Genomic DNA, 20,282 nt, shown 5'->3' on the forward strand with positions numbered 1-20,282 from the left:
TTTCCGCAAAGGAAGAATGGTACCCGGGTCTTCTGGTAACTGTTGGTCGCTTGCTATCCCACCTATATATATATATATATATATATATATATATATATATATATATATATATATATATATATTGTTACGTGTAGAAAGACACAGATAAAAGAGGCTATTTACAGACTATTTACACTAGAATGGAGCCAGAGCGCCAGGCCGACATTCACTCGCGCCAAGGGCACAGACCCACTTCGTCGTCGTTCTCACGGCGGCTCGTCTCGGGTATTTACCGATCATATCGTAATAATATATATATATTGTAACGGACAGTTAAGAGAATCCAGATACAACTATTTATTGTGGGCGAACTTGTGCCCTGGGGCTAAATAAAAAGCACTGCCGCGTTCTAAACGGGAGATCAGGAAGGCCTTCTTCTCTCTCGAGCGTCGCTTCACCTCGTCTTCTTCTTGTAGACGCCGACAGCGGCCCCCTGCGATGCGAGTGCGTGCGGCGAAAACACGTGCCATTATTTCGTCGTCTTTTCCTCCAATACGCCGTTGTCTTGAGGGGGCGCACGAACCTGCACGCGTTGTTTAAATGTTTCTGCCTTGTATCATTATCCCCCCTCCAAAACGCATCATACCGATGCGTAAAGCGACGAAATAGTTCACAAGCAGTTGTCCATACTAAAGTGGTATATGGCACAGAAAAGATGTTTGGTCGAATAATCACTGCCTGTCATATTATGGCTTCAGTCTGACCACATGTACAGTTTCTGTGCGACGCCGGTATCGTGATGAGCTCACTTGTCCTTCTGGCGTAACTTCGTAGTTCAGGGGACTGATGCGGCGAAGTACTCGGTAAGGGCCCGAAATAACGGCGCAAAAGCTTTTCGGCCAGGCTGCGCGTCCGCACGGGGGTCCACACCCATACTCTGTCGCCTGGTGCATACTCGACTTCCCTTCGCCGCAGGTTGTAACGGTCCCCGTCGATGCGCTGCCTTTGTTGAATGCGATGTCGCGCCAGCTGACGTGCTTCTTCGGCCCTCTGTGTAAAGTCACTGATGTCAGGGTTCTGTTCTGTACTGTCGCTGACAGGCAGCATTGCATCCAAGGGTGTGGTAACTGTTCGACCAAAAACAAGTTGGAATGGCGTTACTTGAGTGGTTTCTTGCAATGCGGTATTGTAGGCGAATGTCGCATAGGGTAGGATCTTGTCCCATGTATGGTGCTCTAAGTCTACGTAAACTGACAATATCGGTCAGCGGCCTGTTTAATCGCTCGGTTAACCCATTTGTTTGAGGGTGATAGGCAGTTGTTTTCCTGTGGCTGGTATGAGTCAATTTCCTGATGGGTTGCGTCAAATCGGCTGTGAACGAAGTTCCTCGGTCCGTGATAATAATAGTAGGGCCACCGTGTCGTAATACTATCTTGGTGACAAAGAATTCAGCCACTTTAACGGCCGTTGCACTGATTAGAGAGGATGTCTCGGCATATCGGGTTAGGTAATCCGTCGCTACTACAATCCATCGTTTCCCTGATGACGATGTCGGAAAGGGACCAAGCAAGTTCATTCCTACTTGTTCGAACGGGGCTCCTGGGGGTTCTATTGGTTGAAGGAAGACTGCGGGTTTCAACGGAGGCGTTTTGCGTCTTTGGCAATCCCTACATGTTCGTACATTATGCTGTACTTAATTCAATAGCTTTGGCCCGTAGTACTTAGCATGAATCCGGGCGAACGTTCTGCTCACTCCGAGGTGTCCTGCTGATGGGTCATCGTGACAGGCTTCTAAGATTTCCGATCGCAAAGCTGAAGGAACGACGAGTAGGAATTTCTCTGCGATGTGTTCAAAATTTCTTTTCTACAGGACGCCATTTCTCATCAGATACGATGACAATCCCCGGCAGAAAACTCGCGGAACATGGACGGGGTGTCCCTTGAGGTGCCTGATGAGTAGAAGCAACTCGGCGTCAGACTGCTGGTGTTTGGCCATCTCAGATGTGGTCACGGCTCCAAGAAACGGAAATTCGTGTCCATCTTTCACAGGAGCAGATCCGACCGGAGCAAGTGATAAACAATCAGCGCCACTGTGCTTGCGATCTGACTTGTACACTACCGTTATGTCGTATTCCTGCAGCCTGAGACTCCATCTAGCAAGTCGTCCAGAAGGATCTTTCAGGTTTGCAAGCCAGCACAATGAGTGATGGTCACTGATTGCTCGGAACGGTCTACCGTATAAGTATGGTCGGAATTTTCCTATGGCCCATATTACTGCGAGGCATTCTTTTTCTGTGGCTGAATAGTTCGTTTCAGCCATCGAAAGAGTGCGGCTAGCGTATGCAATCACTCTTTCCTCTCCGTTTTGCCATTGAACGAGGGCGGCAGCGAGTCCTAAATTGCTGGCGTCTGTGTGGATGTCTGTTTCCGCTTCCTCATCAAAGTGCGCAAGGAGCGGGTGGTTTTGAAGTGGCCGTCGCAGCTCATTGAATGCATCTTCTTGTTCACTGTGCCATACGAAAGGCATATCTTATTTCGTTAATCGCGTTAACGGCTCGGAAATCTTCGAAAATTTTTTGACGAAACGCCTGTAATAGGCACTAAGTTATAGGAATCGCCTAACGGCCTTTTTGTCGGTTGGTCTAGAAAACTTTTCTACTGCTGCGGTCTTCTCAGGGTCAGGACGGATGCCTTCGGAGCTAATCACATGGCCGAGGAAAAGGAGCTCATGGAAGCCGAGGTGACATTTTTGTGGCTTTATCGTCAGCCCTGCTGAACTAATAGCTTTGATCACAGTCCTTAGTCATTCCACATGCTGAGCAAAGGTGGTAGAAAAAATCACGACATCGTCAAGATAACCAGACAGGACTGCCACTTTAACCCGGAGAGCACAGTGTCCATCATCCGCTGAAAGCTGGCAGGTGCGGAACAGAGGCCGAACGGAAGTACCTTGAATTCGTATAGTCCGTCTGGTGTCACGAATGCTGTCTTCTCACGATCCCGTTCGTCCACTTCTATTTGCTAGTATCCGCCTTTGAGGTCGAGAGAGGAAAAGAATTTCGCATCCCGTAGTTTATCGAGGGTGTCATCGATCCTCGGAATGGATAGACATCCCGCTTTGTGACGACGTTTAGCTTCCGATAATCATCGCAGAAGCGCAAGGTCTGATCCTTTTTCTTTACCAGCACCACAGACGAAGCCCATGGGCTGGTCGATAGTTGAATTACGTCGTCTCTAAGCATTTCTTCGACTTGTTCGCTGATGATCTCTCTCTCCTTCGGTGACACTCGGTAGGGATGCTGGCAAATAGGCCTCACAGCTTCGTCGACAATGGTACGGTGTTTGGCGATGGATGTTCTCTGGACTTTCGATGTCGTTGAGAAACACGAGGCGAATTCTCGTACAAGGTTCTCTATTTGCTGCTTCTGGCTCGGTGATAGTGCTGCTTCGATGTTGACGGATGCGAGTATGGAGCCTCCGTTGTCAGACTCTAGTAGTGCAGCATCGGAAGAGCTCAAATCCGTAATCAGTTCATAATCGTTAAAGCGGGCAATGACGGTTCCCTTCGCAACATGCTGAACTTCATTTCCAACATTAGTCAGGAAGACATTTGAACACCCGTCACGCAGCCGAACAGGGCCCCTTGCCATACAGATCCCTTTTTTCAAGTAAGAGCCCAGTGTTACTGTCTGCTATTCCTTCATAGTCGCTGAATACGGTGCCTCTTACGGCGACAGCTATGCTAGATCTTGGGGGTATCGTAACGTCGTCGTCTATAATCTGAAGCGCATCGAATTGTTCTTCACACTCGAACGTCGCGATGGCGTGCTTCGTTGAGAACGACACACAGGATTCCTGCAAGTTGATAACTGCACCGCTCGCCTGCAAAAAGTCCGTTCCAATAATTAAATCCCTTGAGCATTCTGACAGGACAATGAAACTGGCGACGTACGTAAAGCCGCGTATTCCGATTCTAGAAGTGCACCTGCCCACCGGGTTGATAAGGTGTCCACCGGCGGTTCGAATTTGCGCTCCTCTCCAAGGAGTCAGCACTTCTTTCAGTCTTATGGCAAGTACTTTGCTCATAAAGGAATGGTCTGCGCCTGTGTCTACTAAAGGTGTAATTTCGCAGCCGTCTATAAACACACATAAATCGGAAGCTACGTCACTCTTTTCGCAACTGCTCTCGCGTCCATCGTTATATTTCAGAATCAGCGCTGGAGGCTCCGTTCTTGCCTCGACAGTGGCCTCACCTCCACAGGTCGCCGGTATTAGTTTTCCCGACGTGGGGTTTGGGGGCGTCGCCTTGGGGAGCTTGAGGATGGACGCGGGCTCGGTGATCGATACCTCAGCGGCACTGTTGACCGAGGTTGGTGTTGCTGTGAAGTCTGCGGGCTTTGGCGCGTTGAAAAATACTCCTGGATCTCGAAAGGGCATTTACCATTTCTTAGGCAAGGAGCGTTTACGGAAAACCCCCGAAGTCCCGCACTGTGGTTTTCGCACATCCTGTAGAGATGACAAGCTTCGCCGCAGTGGTAGCACAGCGGGAGTTTATCAGGAGTGCGCCATATGTCAGCCTTGCGGAATCTCGTCTCCGGCGGAGACGGCAAGAACAGAGGTTCGGGTACATGCGCAGTTGCCGCGACAAAAGTACGTCCTGGAGATCCTCTGAGTACCTCGGCGTAGGATACCGTCGGCCGTAGCGGTGACGACGCTTGCGGCTGTGCTGGCGGGTGCTGTTCGCGGACTGCTTGTCTCACTTCTTCGCGAACCACTTCTGCTAACGAAGAGACCACTGTGGGGCCGTTCTTCAGCTGTTGCCTCTGGAGCTCTTCTCGAACCACAGATCTTATTAGTTCTCGTAAGATCTCGACGCTGCTCCCGAACATTGCCGACATCTTATCCATAGAGGCGACGTTCATATCGCGGTTGTAGAGTCTCGCACGCTGTTGAAGAGTCCTCTCCACAGTTGTCCCCTCGGAGCGGAATTCGGCGCCGGTGCGTGGAGGGCTGCGAACCAAACCAGCAAAAAGCTCCTGCTTCACACCGCGCATTAGGTGCCGAAGCTTCTTGTCCTCGCTCATGCTCGGGTCGGCCCGGCGGAATAAGCGGGACATATCTTCGAGATACATTGCCACGGTTTCGTTGTTTCGCTGGCTTTTTGCTTGCAAAGCGGCTTCAGCTCTTTCCCGGCGGTCTGTGCTCGGATACGTGGCCAACAGCTCCCGTCGGAAGTCATCCCACGACCGTAGGACGGCTTCGTGGTTTTCAAACCACGTTCGCGCACAGTCTTGCAACGCGAAGTAAACGTTGCGGAGCTTCCGGTTTTCGTCCCATCCATTGTAGTCAGCGACGGGCTCGAAGCCTTCCAACCAGTCCTCGGCGTCTTCGAAGGTGTCGCCGTGAAAAGGCTCGGGCGTTCGCGGCTGATTAACAACGATACGGGTTGAGGCTGTCTGAGATGTCATTTCAGTATTGTCTGCTGCTGCTATTATAGTCTGCTCCGGCAAAAGACGAAACTCGGGCGGCTCACCACGTAGGCGACGGCTCGTGCGCTGGTGGACAGGCGTAAGCTCGTTGGGTCTGAGATGGCGTGGTTCCGGGCTGCTTTCTCCAACTCGAATTGGGCTGGAAATCATTACCCAGTGCCTCCACCAGAATTGTAACGGACAGTTAAGGGAATCCAGATACAACTATTTATTGTGGGCGAACTTGCGCCCTGGGGGTAAATAAAAAGCACTGCCGCGTTCTGAACGGGAGATCAGGAAGGCCTTCTTCTTCTCTCTCGAGCGTCGCTGTACCTCGTCTTCTTCTTGTAGACGCCGACAACGGCCACCTGCGATGCGAGTGCATGCGGCCGGTGCAGCCAGGTACACTCACTCCTCTCGAAAGCGCTGGTTCGGCGAGCACGTCAGTCCGCATGCACGTGCCGACGCCGATTCACGCGAATGCACATGCGCAAGTTGGCCTTCCCAGAAAATCAAATAGATAAGCCTATAGCCCTTTACAATATTGGCCCACCTAGGTCAAATGACTTCTCTGGAAAGCGCTGCAGAGGCTTAGAAAGTGTGCTTCGAATGACGGGTCTCAAACCATTTGCGGAGGTTGAAAGATGGGGGGCTACAAGACAAAGTTCAGAAATATCGCGTTGAATAGAAACCCATCACCGATCAACGTCGCTCGTTTGTGTTAGGCCTGGAACATTCGGAACAATGTCATTTTTTTTATATTGCAACAAAATTTAATTTTGACAAAATATTTATCATTTTATTTCTACTACAAACCGATTCGTGGCCGATACTGCAGAGTGGATTGGGCCGTTTCGCTAAGGAACGACCAACCATCCAAATATAGCATTATTTCAGAGGTGTATGTCCTCGATTCTGCTACAAGATATATGCAAAATCTGCTAAAATATTCGTGGCATGTTAATATCGTCCCGAAATGTAGGCTGATGCTTTTGGGAGAGTTAGAACATTTAGTGCGCGGCCATCAATAGCTACATTCTTGAGATTGTAATATTGAAATAACTTAATTTGAAATTATATGAATGCCAATGTGCTTTATGGCACGTTTGTAGACCGATATCTCGAAGAAAGCGCTACCCTCCCAGGGTTTATGGGAGATGAACATTGCATTTTGCTTCTTACAGTCTCAACTCTGCAGCTGCCGCAAACAAGGTAGCGCCTATTCCGGCCATATTCTCGTGTGGTGGGCGTGACCCGCTCCCACTTCCTCTGTGTCCGGTGCACGTCCTTCACACGTTACACGCCGGACTAGGGACTAAAAGGAGCCCGAGCTATCTCGGTGCCATTCGCTTTTATGGCCAGGCTTATAGGTCTATACTCACAGCCTCACCCACTGCCAGCTTCAATAGAACATTCCCAGCTTCCTTTGGTTTTCTCAAGCACTGCTTCCCGCCTACATATTTTTGTCCGCTCATTTGCGCGTATTTACGAGTGATTTTAACGTGGCAGTGTCATATACTCTGTTTTTGTGGGAATACTGTGACCTTTACTGTGTAGTCGAAAGGGTCTGTCGAAGGGCTTTATCTTGAAAGTTTTTTCCACTCTTACCACCACGCGTTAAGGCTGCTATACTACGTCACGAACTTCTACTCCTGAGCCCTTATAGTAAACGGTGACTTCCTGGTTGAAAGATAGATGCTTGATACTATACGCGTTGCGATTGAGTACAAATACTATGGTTGTATAAAGTGCCAGAGTTTCACACGTAAAGCAAGAAGAACCATCAGACACAGCTATACCTATATACGTATCAACGCGCTTGAAGGAAAACAACGCAGCTCTCATCGTGCAGCAAATTATGTAGCTCCAATGATTATTGCCTTCCTTACATGAATTCAAACGAGTTCCAGCCAGGCCCACATCAGAGAGAAATTTACTCCACCAAGGGTTGCAGCTATCTCGCCAGCAGGCCGGCATGCAGGGGGAGCCACTAGCGCAAGTAGACCGACTTGAAAAGAATAATAAAAGAAGCGTCGGCTAACAAAAAGACAAGAAGAGAGAAAAAGGAAGGCCTATATGTAGAGATGTCTCGCAAAGATAAAGCCGCCGCGCAGCCAACAGATAACGTTGGCACTGGAAATCGCCGCGAGGCAGCATACGACAGCCTGGAAAAGCCGATGATTGCTGCCAATATTAGCAACCACCACTGTGTCAAACCACATCCGAGGAAAACGGAAGTACTACGCGAGCTGATCGTCGGCAGCTATTAGCGCTGCATTCAATGGCGCAGACACAGAGATGCGCGGCAAGACGAAGCCTGAGGCGAAAATGATACACGAGCAAGGAGATCTAAATTACTCTGCATTGCAGGAATTTGCATCAAACGTGCCCGAAGTACGTGTGAAAATTAGCTGACATAAGTGCAAAATTATAAAACGTGTCGCATTATCACCGCAAGTTTGCAATTAGTATACACTCATATCTGATGTTCCGTGTACCGTTTTTACTCTTGTAAGACACACACATTTTTTTTTTTCGAATGACTCGCTCGATGCGGACCTTACAGGACGCAGGAATAATGGCTGCTCACTGAAACCGCAGAGTGCGCTCAAACTGCTGCGCAACGTAACGCAACCACTGGCAGTCTACTAAGAACTCATTTGCAGTCACCGAACAATTTTGTGGATACAGAGAATGCCGTAAAAATGTGCAAATATGTGACCAGTCCGAAAAATCAAATTTTGATGGTAAGATTGATTTATTTGTTTTCAGGGCGCTAGCACAGCGGAAAAATCGTTTACATAATGTTGCTCAGTGTCGCGCTTCATTATTAAAAACTGCTTAAAATTTTGTGATGGCTGCAGGTGCGTCTCGCGTTCACCCATCGCGGAGCCGAACGTGATCCACGGTCCGCCGTATATTGCGGCCAGGGCGCGTAGTCAGTTTATGCCCTGACACGCGCCAAATCAGCGGGGAGCTTTGCGGGCTTCATTCCCACACGTGGGCTTACGCTGGTCCGTCCGCGGTATATGTGCGCACACACACGAACTTGCTCGGCGTTTGCGGCCGTTGTCGACTGAACACCGCGCGGACCCGCACTCCGCAGCACAGATGTGGACGCCAAAAAGTCCGTGCACGTGATCTCACGTTCAATCATCGACGTAGTGCACTGGCATACCAATATATTTCAAGGGTGAACTTCCTCCATCGACTTGCCGCCCCTCACACTCCAGCAAGGCCTTACCAGCGCCGCTTCGTTAGAGTCTGCCACGAAATTTGCGGTGTGAGGAATAATGTCCTCTAGTAGCGGCTTGCCGAAGCTAACCATGCCGCGGGTATCTGCGTGATGATTAGTGAAACGTCTTCCAAATTCTCACACTCCAAAGTGGCCGCTCTTTGGCCATACCTGGCCTTTACGCCGCTAAACAACACACACTCCAAAGTGGAGGGGGGGGGGGGGGAGTGCTTACACGAGGAAATATGGTATTGAAAGTATACCGCAAATATAAAAAGGCTAAGTCCGTCAAGTTGTGAGACATCGATGCTGGATTCCTTCGTGCGTGCTCTCTTTTTACCACCCGACAAAACCCCTAATTTGGGGTATTTGAGGTATCAAAAATTAAACAAATATAATTTTCTTCTTTTTTCTGGTGTGATAAAGCATTTTGGTAAAACTAAAGTGGTAATTATAAAAACAACTTCGACCACACGCTAAAAACACTTTTGCAGATGTACGCCAAATTGAGAGACTGCATGGTACATCAAACACAGCGAAGCTGTATACGAGGCAGTTTTCCTCCCGTACAGAACTTCCCGAGATTTCTTGTCACTGCGCGAAATATATCCGTGCCTTTGTAAATGCTTCACTGTCGACTGCGCAATTAATTTGCCATATTCGATGTTAGTGCTTTTATTGGTCCTATTTGCATATGTAAGCGAAGCCTCTCAAATGACCGCTTTGTGGTTCCTAAGCAGATTTTGTTGCCTCCTTGTTCGGCGGCTGACGCTTGACACCTAGCACGCTGCCGCACAGAAAGTTCATTCCAGAACTCCCTGTGACAGCTTCGCCACACACACACACACACACACCACACACCACACACACACACACACACACACACACACACACACACACACACACACACACACACACACACACACACACACACACACACACACACACACACACACACACACACACACACACACACACACACACACACACACACACACACACACACGCGCGCGCGGACGCGCACACGCACACGCACACGCACACGCACACACACACACACACATAATTAAGAGTTTGACGACGTCTGGTCAGGCATGGAAATGAAGGGATTACGGTCACTGACCAAGTCTGATGGATAATCTGACGTTTCGGAACCGCGTACGGGTTCCTTGTTCACTGAATTGGACATGAAATCGTCGTCACTTATATAGCCAGCACGTGACGTAATGAACGTGCGTAAACGGCAGGCATAGTCCGTGGTGTCCGGTTCATTGTAGCTGGCGTCGATTGAATGAGGATTTGCTCTTTTTAATAAAGTAACGCGCATTGTGTTGAAAGACCAGGTCCACACCACTACTGCGATGGCGTTATAACAGAGTGTTTTTAGTGAATCAAATCTGCTGCAGTCCTTTTGAGAATATCGACAGTATTGAAATTGGCCTATAGTTACTCAAATAATATTTCTCACCTCCCTCGTATATTACGGTTATCTTGGTAGTCTTCATAGGCTTTGGAAGTAAAGTCTCCATACACTTAAGGAAATATATGTGTTTGGTACAAAATGAGCATGTCGATAGCAAAAATAATGGGCTGTAGTTTTAAACCACCTATGTCCTTACTCTTGCTTACCTTAAATAGTCTAAGCATGTTTATTATCTCGTGTTCATTTGTTGGCACAGCAAATAGTGAATTCTGCATGGCAGGTAGTCGAGAGTCTCGTCATCACTTGTGCTCTCAACTAGTGCAGTAAAAGGCTTATTGAGTTTGTTAGCCAATTCTTCATTTTTGCACACTTGATTGCCTATTACGAGGTCATCAATATTGTTTTCTGGTTGCTTGGCAGATATAGAGCACTAGGCTTGTTCCAGATTTCTTTCACGTTTATCACACCATCAAACATTCCGAAATAATAAATATGTTTCGCTTGCCTATGAGTTTTGTTCAAATTATTTCGATACTTCTTGAACGTCCTGAAGGCAACTGAGGCGCGTCCTATAAGAAAGACATTATAAAGCCTTTTTTTTCTTTTATCAGTTTGAGTATGAAAGCATTCATCCGTAGCTTACGGGCATGATTAGGTTTTATTAAAAGTTCTTATAAGGAAACTCTTCCTGATGTGCTAAGCACCCGATCTCTACAAAACGGTTTTATGCTAGATCAGGCGAGAATAAGGACAATACATCCTCCCAGTTTATTGAGAAACTTTGCTCTCGGAAAGATAAAAGTGAATGGGAATTAGTTTGTTGAAATTTGTTCTGCGGCGAAGCTTTGTCCTTTTCTTTGAGATGCCTAGCCAAAAGAAGGTGTATGGGTAGGTGATCACTGATTGCCGTGCCAGTGATCACCAGAGTGTATCTTGTCAGATTTCTTCAAAAAAAGTCTATGAGCGTTGCATTTGACGTAATTCTGATCGGAGTTGAAATTGCATTAGACATGAAATTTTGGAGCAAAAAGAAAAATGCATAGAACTTGGAGGGCTTGCTTGTGTTCTCTAATATATCGACATTTATGTGAGCACCCTTGACTAATGCGCACTCTAGATGGCTAATAAATGCGAAGTAGTTTTCTAGAAATCTCAAGAAAGTATCGATATTTCCGTCGGGTGGCCTCTGCACTACACCAAACACAGACTTCGTGCACCTTAAGGAAAGTATTTCGATGTCCATTGAACAGAGTGACCCATCGGCAAGACACTCGTAACTAATCCCATTCTTAACGTATAGGCAGACACTACCTTCTCTTTTCTCCCTGTTAACACTAATTAAATTATATTCCTCAATGTGTATAAGATCTGCATTAGTACACCAGCAAGTTTCCGTTACCATAATAACTGAAAACCTGAAATTAATTTTTCAATGAGACCAAGCAGGTCCTTTATGCAGTCAGGCAGGCTGATTGCATGTTTATGTGTAGAAATATTAAAGGTTGATTGCAGTGGTCTACTGAAAGTGAATTTACTGTTGTCTGGCTTACATACATCGCATTCATGTTGACATTAATAGAGGTAGCTTACGAAAAGTGCGAAACAAACTTGTTTCAGCAAAAGTTCGTTAGCATTGACCAGTAAAAGCAAACAATATTAAAGCCTACATGCATATAGAAAGCACGCGGTGTACAGAGTAACTGTTTAACACCACTCCGACTTCGGCACACAGCGCTTATAAATGAGATAGCACAGTATGCACAAACAAGCAAAATATCATGCAACCTTTGAACACAGCAACCTAAACACGGACAGGGTTTATAACAGCACATTCGAACCATAAAAGATAACAGTAAATAGACGCAAGAAAACGTAAAAAGAAAAAGAACAATCGGTAAGATCAGGAGAAACGCACAAATCACAATACACGTAGCATTTATGTTAAGCATGTGTTCCTTCGGACGTGTATTGTCAATAAAATTTATGGGTATGCTTTTTTGTTCTTATATTTGAAGAAGTCAAACATAGTGTCAAAAAAGGAAATTCTATTGCGACGCCTTTATGTGCCTAAATAACTTCCTGCTAGCCAGCAACACCAATGACGTGCAGGACCGGATATCTTTTTTTGTTTATCCCATTAGTATTTTACCCTACGACACCTACACGAATTCCCACATATTTCTCTCGCCTTGCCTGTCGGGTTTTGCACAGGATAACTTTATTTTCAAGGCAAAGGTGTTCTTTTACATACAGTCGACCGCAAAAGCTTACTGATCACGCGATCGCGTGGCCGTCAGCTGCAATCGACAGAAGCGCTACACCCAATTCCCCCCTTACCCGATGGCCTCTCTATTTTCGCACTCGGCACAAATGTTTTATTTCTCTTTTCAACGCCACGTGCTCTTCGGCAGCCATGGCTACGAGCTTCTGTCTCGTGATCAGTATATCAATATACCTGCGTGATAACAGTTGATATACCTGCTATCAACTGCGTGCCTTTCGGCAGGCATCAGTTTGATTTACGGGTTGCGACGATGGCTATTCTTTTATTGGCAGTTGTTTACTGCTTTGACCATTTGTTTTGATCGCATTTTGGTGTTTTGCATACAGCGCTAGCATCAGTGCTGCGGCACTGTTAGCGAAAAATAAATTCTAGGCCCAAAACCACGTTACTATGTAGCACGCCGTCGTGGGGGATTCCGGAGAAATTGACACCACGCGGGTATTTCTGCATATCGTCCCTATCGCAATGCGATAGCGGCGGCTGTGATTTGATGGCATGTCCACGGGTTTAGCAGCGAAAGGCCCAAGTCACCGCTCTACCACAGTGGTTGCCGTTTAAAAGAGAGAGAGAGAGGAATAATCGGGTGCAATGACTCTCTGTAAAAATTTATTCATAGCACCTATACAAATATGCCACGGGGCATGTAGAAAATTCAAGTATGATGTGAGATGTCCACCGTCTTCGACCAACTGATTAATGCGTGTTGGCATCGAATCGCAGAGAGAGTTCATAATATCCTGTCGAGGACGCAGGGTCTCCCAATCTTGTGCGATCGCCTGCCAACGCATCCGCAGTGCGGCCGTTGTTGACTACTGTCGATAGGTGTTGTTTCAGCGTGCCCTACACATTTTCTATAGGGTTCTAGTCGGGGTCACACAGAGGCCACTCAAGCTGGCGCGCAGCGAGTTCTTGGAGCAATGCGCTGACAACACGTGCTTCATGTACCGGGCTGCAGTCATGATGGAAAAGGGAGCAACTGTGGTTCGTATGGAATCAAGTGTCTGATGATGACTTCGCAGTACCGCGACGCCTTAAAAGGGCCCTTCCAGACGCATAAGGGGACCAACGCCATCTTAACTCGCTTCAGAAACATGGTCCACTGGAGGGAACACTGTGCGTGTATTCAGCCATAAATCAGCAGGAAAAGGCATAAAATTATATTAGAGTAACGTGTCCAATAAGTTAGGGATTCGTCTTGTGTACGAACTGCATATGGCTACAGCTACAACAGAACGTGCAATGAAATCAGTGCGCACATCATTATATCGCCGTAGAAAGTCACAATGGCAGCTTCGCAAAATCAGAACTATGACAGAACAGTTATAGGAATGTTGTAAAATTGCTACAACTACAGAAAAACCCAGTAAACTACAGAAGGCAGATTCAGGAGAAATTTATTTGCGATGCTAGCCTTTCGGGTGTTCCGCAATTATACGTATGCATAAATTATTCATAAATTATCAACTTACCCGCAGTTCCTTGGACGCCAAACACGCTGTTGCTAGTCTCAGCGAGTGGAAAAAATCGATTTGTCCTTGGAGACGCCGCCGCCGCATTCTTCTGCTGTCCGATTTTTATGCTTTGTGCTGTTTTCAAACTCACTGATGTACCCACTCTTGCTTGGGCGTGGAAAGAGTCTGCAGTATCTGTAAATAAATAACAGCAGTAGCGAACATACGCCTTCCTAGCAGTTGCCTGTTTCAAAGTCTGGGCTTCTGAGCAGCTATGAAATAGTGTAGCCCAAGTGCAGTCCGCCTTCTTATTGTGTCGGACGATACCGTCAGCGAGAGCACTTCACGGATACCCTTCGCGCTTTGAAAGAGATCAACCACGGCTGCGGCTGTAATCGGGCGGTCCTCGTCCCCAGTCGTGGCCCTTGGACGCCCACTGCACTCCGCATCTGTGAAGCTACCGTCTTCTCGGAATGCTTAGATTATCCGGTCCACAGCAGTTCGACTCCCATTGGTTCGGCGGCAAGTTTGCCACTGAGGTACGCCTTTTATCAATAAAGACAAATCTGTATTCGTTCGTCTAAGGAAACTCGAGGTGCCATATTCCCTTCTTACTAATCCATGCGACTAGCAGGTCTATTCGCATCAATACGTGGGCCAATATTGTGTGGCCTCATGCCACTCTGCGACACGTCACGCTACTTGTACGGTGATGCTTCTACCTTGCGTAAGGGAAATTTTGTGCCTGCATCCATCCTTATTTTTTTTTCTTTTTGATAACGGTAAAACGTAGCTTTAGCTTTTCTCTTTCCGTGGGCAGAGGGCCAACGCTCTTTGAAGCCAAGAGGCCGACAAAACACGCAGTAGTAGTAAACGTTGTGTAACAAATAAGTATCGTCGCACAACCTGAGAACTACCCACCGGCGCACCGCTCGCGGCACGCCGTATTGCTGTGATTGCTGCTATCAAACTAGAAGAGTGACGGCCTTACAGCAGCCGAGTGCTTTGCGTGAAAACAACGAACTAACACCGCGCTGCGCGCCAGTTGAAAAATGACGTGCCAGCAAATAAGAAGACCCATTTCCGGCCTTGCGCTGCGGTCAACGGCAGGATGCTCACAGCTATAGGCGGCGCACAATGTGACGCGGCAAGCAGTTTGGCATGCGCTCACGTGGTCCGCAAACTTTTGCGGCCGACTGTCCACTGGCTCATCTATTCTAACACCTACTTCATTTGTGCTCAACTTTGATTACTGCTGCCAGGAACTTGTCTCGGGTATTTCGCGTGAGAAGTTTCGCTACGATATTGGGCTTGTTTTTGACTTCCGATGGCCCGCGATGTACGATGTCGATGCCATGAGCGTTGACTTCAGTACCCAAGCATTGTCCTCTGCTCTTTTCTTTAGGCCTTCATTTCGAACTTGGGCAACCCCTTTAATTCGATGTTCATGTTTGTGGATTATTGTTTGAGTTTCACAATTTCTCTCTTAGACTTTCAGTTCTCTCCATAGCTGTTCATTCTCTTTGCGACGTCACTAATTTTCAGATTTCATACATGTTAATGCTTGACGGAATACCTCGACAACTTTTCTGAAAGTTCTTACTCCTTCATTCATGAAACCAATTGAATTTCGGATGCCTGCGAGTTCGTTGTGTATTCCGGTTCCCGCAGTACCAAACTTAGTGATGTCACTCCTAAGATCAGTCCCGAATGTACCAAGCCCCGATATTAATTCATTCAAAACTTCTGCTACACATTTGATCGATGCTGGTGGGCTGCTTTTCTGCAAGGACCCTTGAAACATTGCTCAAGCTACTCGAGTAGCCCGAAGAAAAAACGCAACAAACAAAATTTACCCGCCGTGGTTGCTTAGTGACTGCTTTGGTGTTGCGCTGCTAAGCACCAGGTCGCGAATGAAATCCCCACCACGGCGCCCACATTTCGATAGGGACGAGATGCAAAAACACCCGTGTACATAGATTTAGGTGCACAATAAAGAACGCCAGGTGGTTAAAATTATTCCGGTGTCCCCCACTTCGGTGTAGCTCATAATCAGATCCTGGTTTTGGCACGTAAAAGCCCATAATTTTAATTTGAAATGATTTTGCCTGCAGAGTCCAAACCACGAGTAACAACCCAACAGTACAGGGCACTTGCAACACTGCAAAACAGCCATCTCGGCAGCAACAGCAACGACCCCAGCTAGTGCGCACTCTTACGTAAATGAGATATTCAAACTAACCTCCAAAATTGCAGAAGAGCTGATTAGTTGTCCCGCCACCGTCGCCGCTGCTGCTAGAAAGAAAAAAAGACAGCGAAACAGAAGGTACCACCCCTCGAGATATAGGCGATAGCAGCAACCGCAGGAATAAGCTTGCAACAGGCACGGGTAGATGGCGCGCTCGGAGTTGTCCACGTCAGTGGAAGCCAGCAAGCACCGCACACTGCGAACTCGCAGCATAGCTGATTAGTAGCCGTCCTCACTGCCGTCGCCGCTGCTGTCAGAGTCCACGAGTGGCACACGAAACAAGCATCCTAGAAGACGCCTGAAAAGATTTCATTTGCAACCACTGTCTTAAAATTACACTGCAGTTACCCTATAGCGCAATTCTCAGTATTCTCCCGACTAAGCTGCAAACTAATTTGCTGTAGCAAGAAAATCTTGTTGGGGCATTTCTGTCGCGGCATCTTTGTGGCATTTTTTCGCCATTTGCAACCGTTGCAATGGGTAATCTGTGAGATTGTATTTGAGAATGGCGCATTCAAAATTATTGTAGAACTGTCACAAAAACATCAGTAAATATGGTCACAGTGTAATGACTTATGCAGTTCTCTACTCGAGAACGTATACGAACGCGACTGCCCACAACGGAACAACCGTAGAACACACCCTAGTGGAAGTGCTACCTGAAAATAAGACACACCGAAGATTATACGTACTATGCTTATATGGTCCACCCAGGGATCCGTTATCCGACTTTGTAAACTTCATCACGCAAGCCAGAGGACTATCTAATGGCCATAAACTCGTAATAATGGGCGATTTTAATGCCCCCCTCCCCCCCCCCCCCCCACAGCATGGGGTTACCAGCACACGACCAAGAAAGGAGCGCGAGTGCACGATTCGGCGCAACAGAATCACATCACCCTCTGGAATGGTCCTAAACTAACGACTCGAATAGGCAATAGTGTGTCCAGGGATACAAATCCCGACCTCACCTTTACAATAGGAATATCCAAGGCGGAATGGACCTGACTGGAAGAAAATCTCGGCAGCGACCACCACATCCTCCAGCTTGAAATCCTGCACCATAAGAAGCCCAGCAGAACCGGAACGGCAAGGCTGACGGATTGGAAGGCCTTACGAGAACATCACATAGAAGAAAACATCGAAAATATTGAAGAGCGGCTTACTGAAGTGGACAAGACGGCGGAGAAGCACACTAAAGTCATCCAGCTCACGATGGACACGCCGGCCGTAGACTCTCACCTCCTACATCTTTCGTATGCCAGAAGAGGACTACTGAGGCGGTGGAAAAAGATGAAACTTAACCGCAAACTGCAGAGACGGATCGCTCACATAATAAAGCAAGCAGAACTGGCATAACTGGAGCAGAACTGGAGATGAGCTCAGCAGGCAGAACTGGCATAAGCTGTGCCATAGCTGCGAGCGCTTCTAGCTACCACCAGAACTAAGACCCAGCAAAGACACGACCTCAAGAAAATCATTAACTCCCATCCAGGAACTAAGAAACAAATTCTGCAAGAAATCAAGCGTAAGCTTGTCGGATACAATGCCCCCAAGGTTACCGTTCCGCGACCGTACAAAGGCGAACCAAATCTCACCCTCGACCGCCCTTTCACGCTTCCTGAACTCCATGCAGCCCTTGCCAAATTGACCCGTAACACATCGCCAGGAAATGACAAGGTGACCAACAAGATCCTACGAAACCTCCCAAACAAGGTCCTAAATGGACTCCTCGACTACTTGTATAACTTATGGGAATAAGGCGTGCTCACTGCAGAATGGAAGCACGCAGAAGTCATTATGATCCCAAAACACAAGCCACTACAAATAAGCAACCTACGGCCCATCTCCCCCACTTCCTGCGCTGGAAAGCTTTTCGAACACATGGTTCACGATCGCCTCACCACATACCTCGAAGACTCAGGACTCGCGCTCTCCACAATATTTGGCTTCTGACAGCTGCTCTCAGCACAATATATACTACTATAGCTCAAGGAAGACCTCTTGGACTACTTAGAACGCCACAAAAAGTTGTCTATTTTAACAATAGATGTAAAAGGAGCCTTCGATAATGTAAAGCATGAATCGATCCTCCAAAATCTCCAAGACACAAACTGCGGAATCCCGACCTACCAATACGTACACGACTTTCTCAAAGATAGCATAGCTACGGTGGGTATCGGCAACATCCGAAGCGATAAGTTCGATATGCCCAGCAAAGGAACTCCACAAGGGTCAGTCATTCCACCTTTGCTGTTCGATCTCGCCATGATTAAGCTCCCACAACAACTCGATGGCATCGAAGATTTAAGCCATGCAATATACGCCGACGATATAACGTTATGGACAAAGGCATCCACAACCGGCCAACAGCAAACTACCCTTCAAGAGGCAATCGATCAGATAGAACAGTAATTCTAAAAATGCGGTCTCCAGTGTGCCCCCGAAAAAATCATAGCTACTTATACTCAAGGCAAGGACCCGGGGAAAATCACCAGCCTACGTCGCTCCAGAGGCCAACGTCAGACTCAATGGAATCCATATCCCTCAAGCTGGCTCTCTCCGCGTCTTTGGCCTCACAATACATAAAAATGGTTCTGGCGCAGCTACACTTCCGAAGCTTCAGAAGACCTTAACACAAGTAACCCATCTCATTCGTCGTATAACCACCCAAAGAGGAGGACTTAAAGAGCAGGAAACCGTCCAATTAATCCAAGCACTCCTTATAAGCAGGATCACACATGGCACCCCCTATATACTCCTCTAGAAAGCTGAAATTGAAAAACTCAACGTCATCATCAGAAAAGCAATCAAGAGCGCACTAGGGCTCGCCAGTACGACCTCAACCACGACACTCCTCAAACTTGGCGTCCATAACACCTGGGAAGAAATAAGCGAAGCGCACAGAGCCAGCCAACTGGAACACCTTAAGCTGACTCAAACAGGCAGAGCAGTACTTCGCAAACTCGCATACAGCGAAAACTTTACAGCAGACTTAAACGCGAAAGCCCGATTGCCACCACTTCTTCGTGACTCTATCTCAGTTGTTCCAATACCTCGCTACATGCACGCAACATACCACAACGACAGAAGACAAGCGAGAGTTAAAGCGCTTAGCAAGAAATACTCAAAGAACCCCAACACGAGATATACAGATGCGGCAAAATACCCAGGTAGAAGAGCATACGCAATTACCGTGATCAACAACCGAGGGAAGAAGCTAATCGCTGCCACCATACCGGCCATAAATCCAGAAACGGCGGAGGAAGTGGCCATCGTCCTCGGCATCGCCATATGCAAAGACACAGCAATCATCTTGAGCGACTCGCAAACGGCATGTAGAAACCTACGAAAAGGCTAAATTTCTGCCGCAGCAGTGAAGATTCTGAAAGCAATAACAAGACGCCAAGAACTACCCCAAGCCTACGTCGCATGGACCCCAGGTCACGAACACCTGGCAGGAAACGAAGCAGCACATGCTGTTGCCCGAGAGCATACCAGTCGGGATTTCCTGCAGCATGGTCTCCGGAAAGTGACGAGGGTGGTGGACATTCCCATCAACTACGCCGTAATATTGCAACATTACTGACTGGAAAGAAGACAATATCATCTACCACATCCAAAATTAAACAAGGAAGAAGCCACCGTCCTCCGCAGACTACAAACGAATACGTATGTACATGGAATTATCATGCACCGAATGCACCCCACCAACTTCTCATACCTACGCCGATATTGTGATGTACCAGACACACTCCAACACATTGTGTTGGTGTGCCCACACCGCGAGAAAAACAGTCAAGATGATGCCTCAGAACCGCTACAAGTGATCGAAGAAACGTGGGAGGCAATGTTAAAGGCACAGAGCCTGGAAGATCAGCAAAGTCTGGTGGACGGGGCCCGGGCTGTGGCATTAGCCAACGGCTTTCTGGACTAAGAGAGCCGCCCAACTAGCGCGAAGAAAGAGCACTTTCTCGCTGCTTCCTACAATAAACGTTCATTCCTCCTTCCCAATTTAGACAAGTTATTAGGTGTAGTTTACATAATTGTGATATTGTCTTTTATTGCTGATTCACGTACTTGTAAGCTTGATATACGAGTTTGTTTTGTTTGAATTTTTCAATATGCAACGATTTCTGAAAGAAAGAAAGGCGGACCGAATAAATCAGAAACACGCTTGATGCACTGCCAGAA

General features: G+C 47.4%; 1 long non-coding RNA gene across 1 annotated transcript in view; it reads right to left on the reverse strand.

Moving 5' to 3' along the window:
* The window catches only part of LOC129388133 (uncharacterized), a 29,745-nt gene extending 13,553 nt beyond the window's left edge, over window positions 1-16,192 (reverse strand). Inside the window, exons 1-2 of the long non-coding RNA XR_008615164.2 lie at window positions 16,083-16,192; window positions 13,859-14,035 (exon numbers count right to left, since the gene is read on the reverse strand). This is a non-coding gene — a long non-coding RNA (uncharacterized lncRNA). The remainder of the gene's footprint in view (window positions 1-13,858; window positions 14,036-16,082) is intronic.
* Between the last annotated feature and the right edge of the window lie 4,090 nt (window positions 16,193-20,282).

Source organism: Dermacentor andersoni, chromosome 10 (genome assembly GCF_023375885.2).
Source record: "Dermacentor andersoni chromosome 10, qqDerAnde1_hic_scaffold, whole genome shotgun sequence".
NCBI lineage: Eukaryota > Metazoa > Arthropoda > Arachnida > Ixodida > Ixodidae > Dermacentor > Dermacentor andersoni.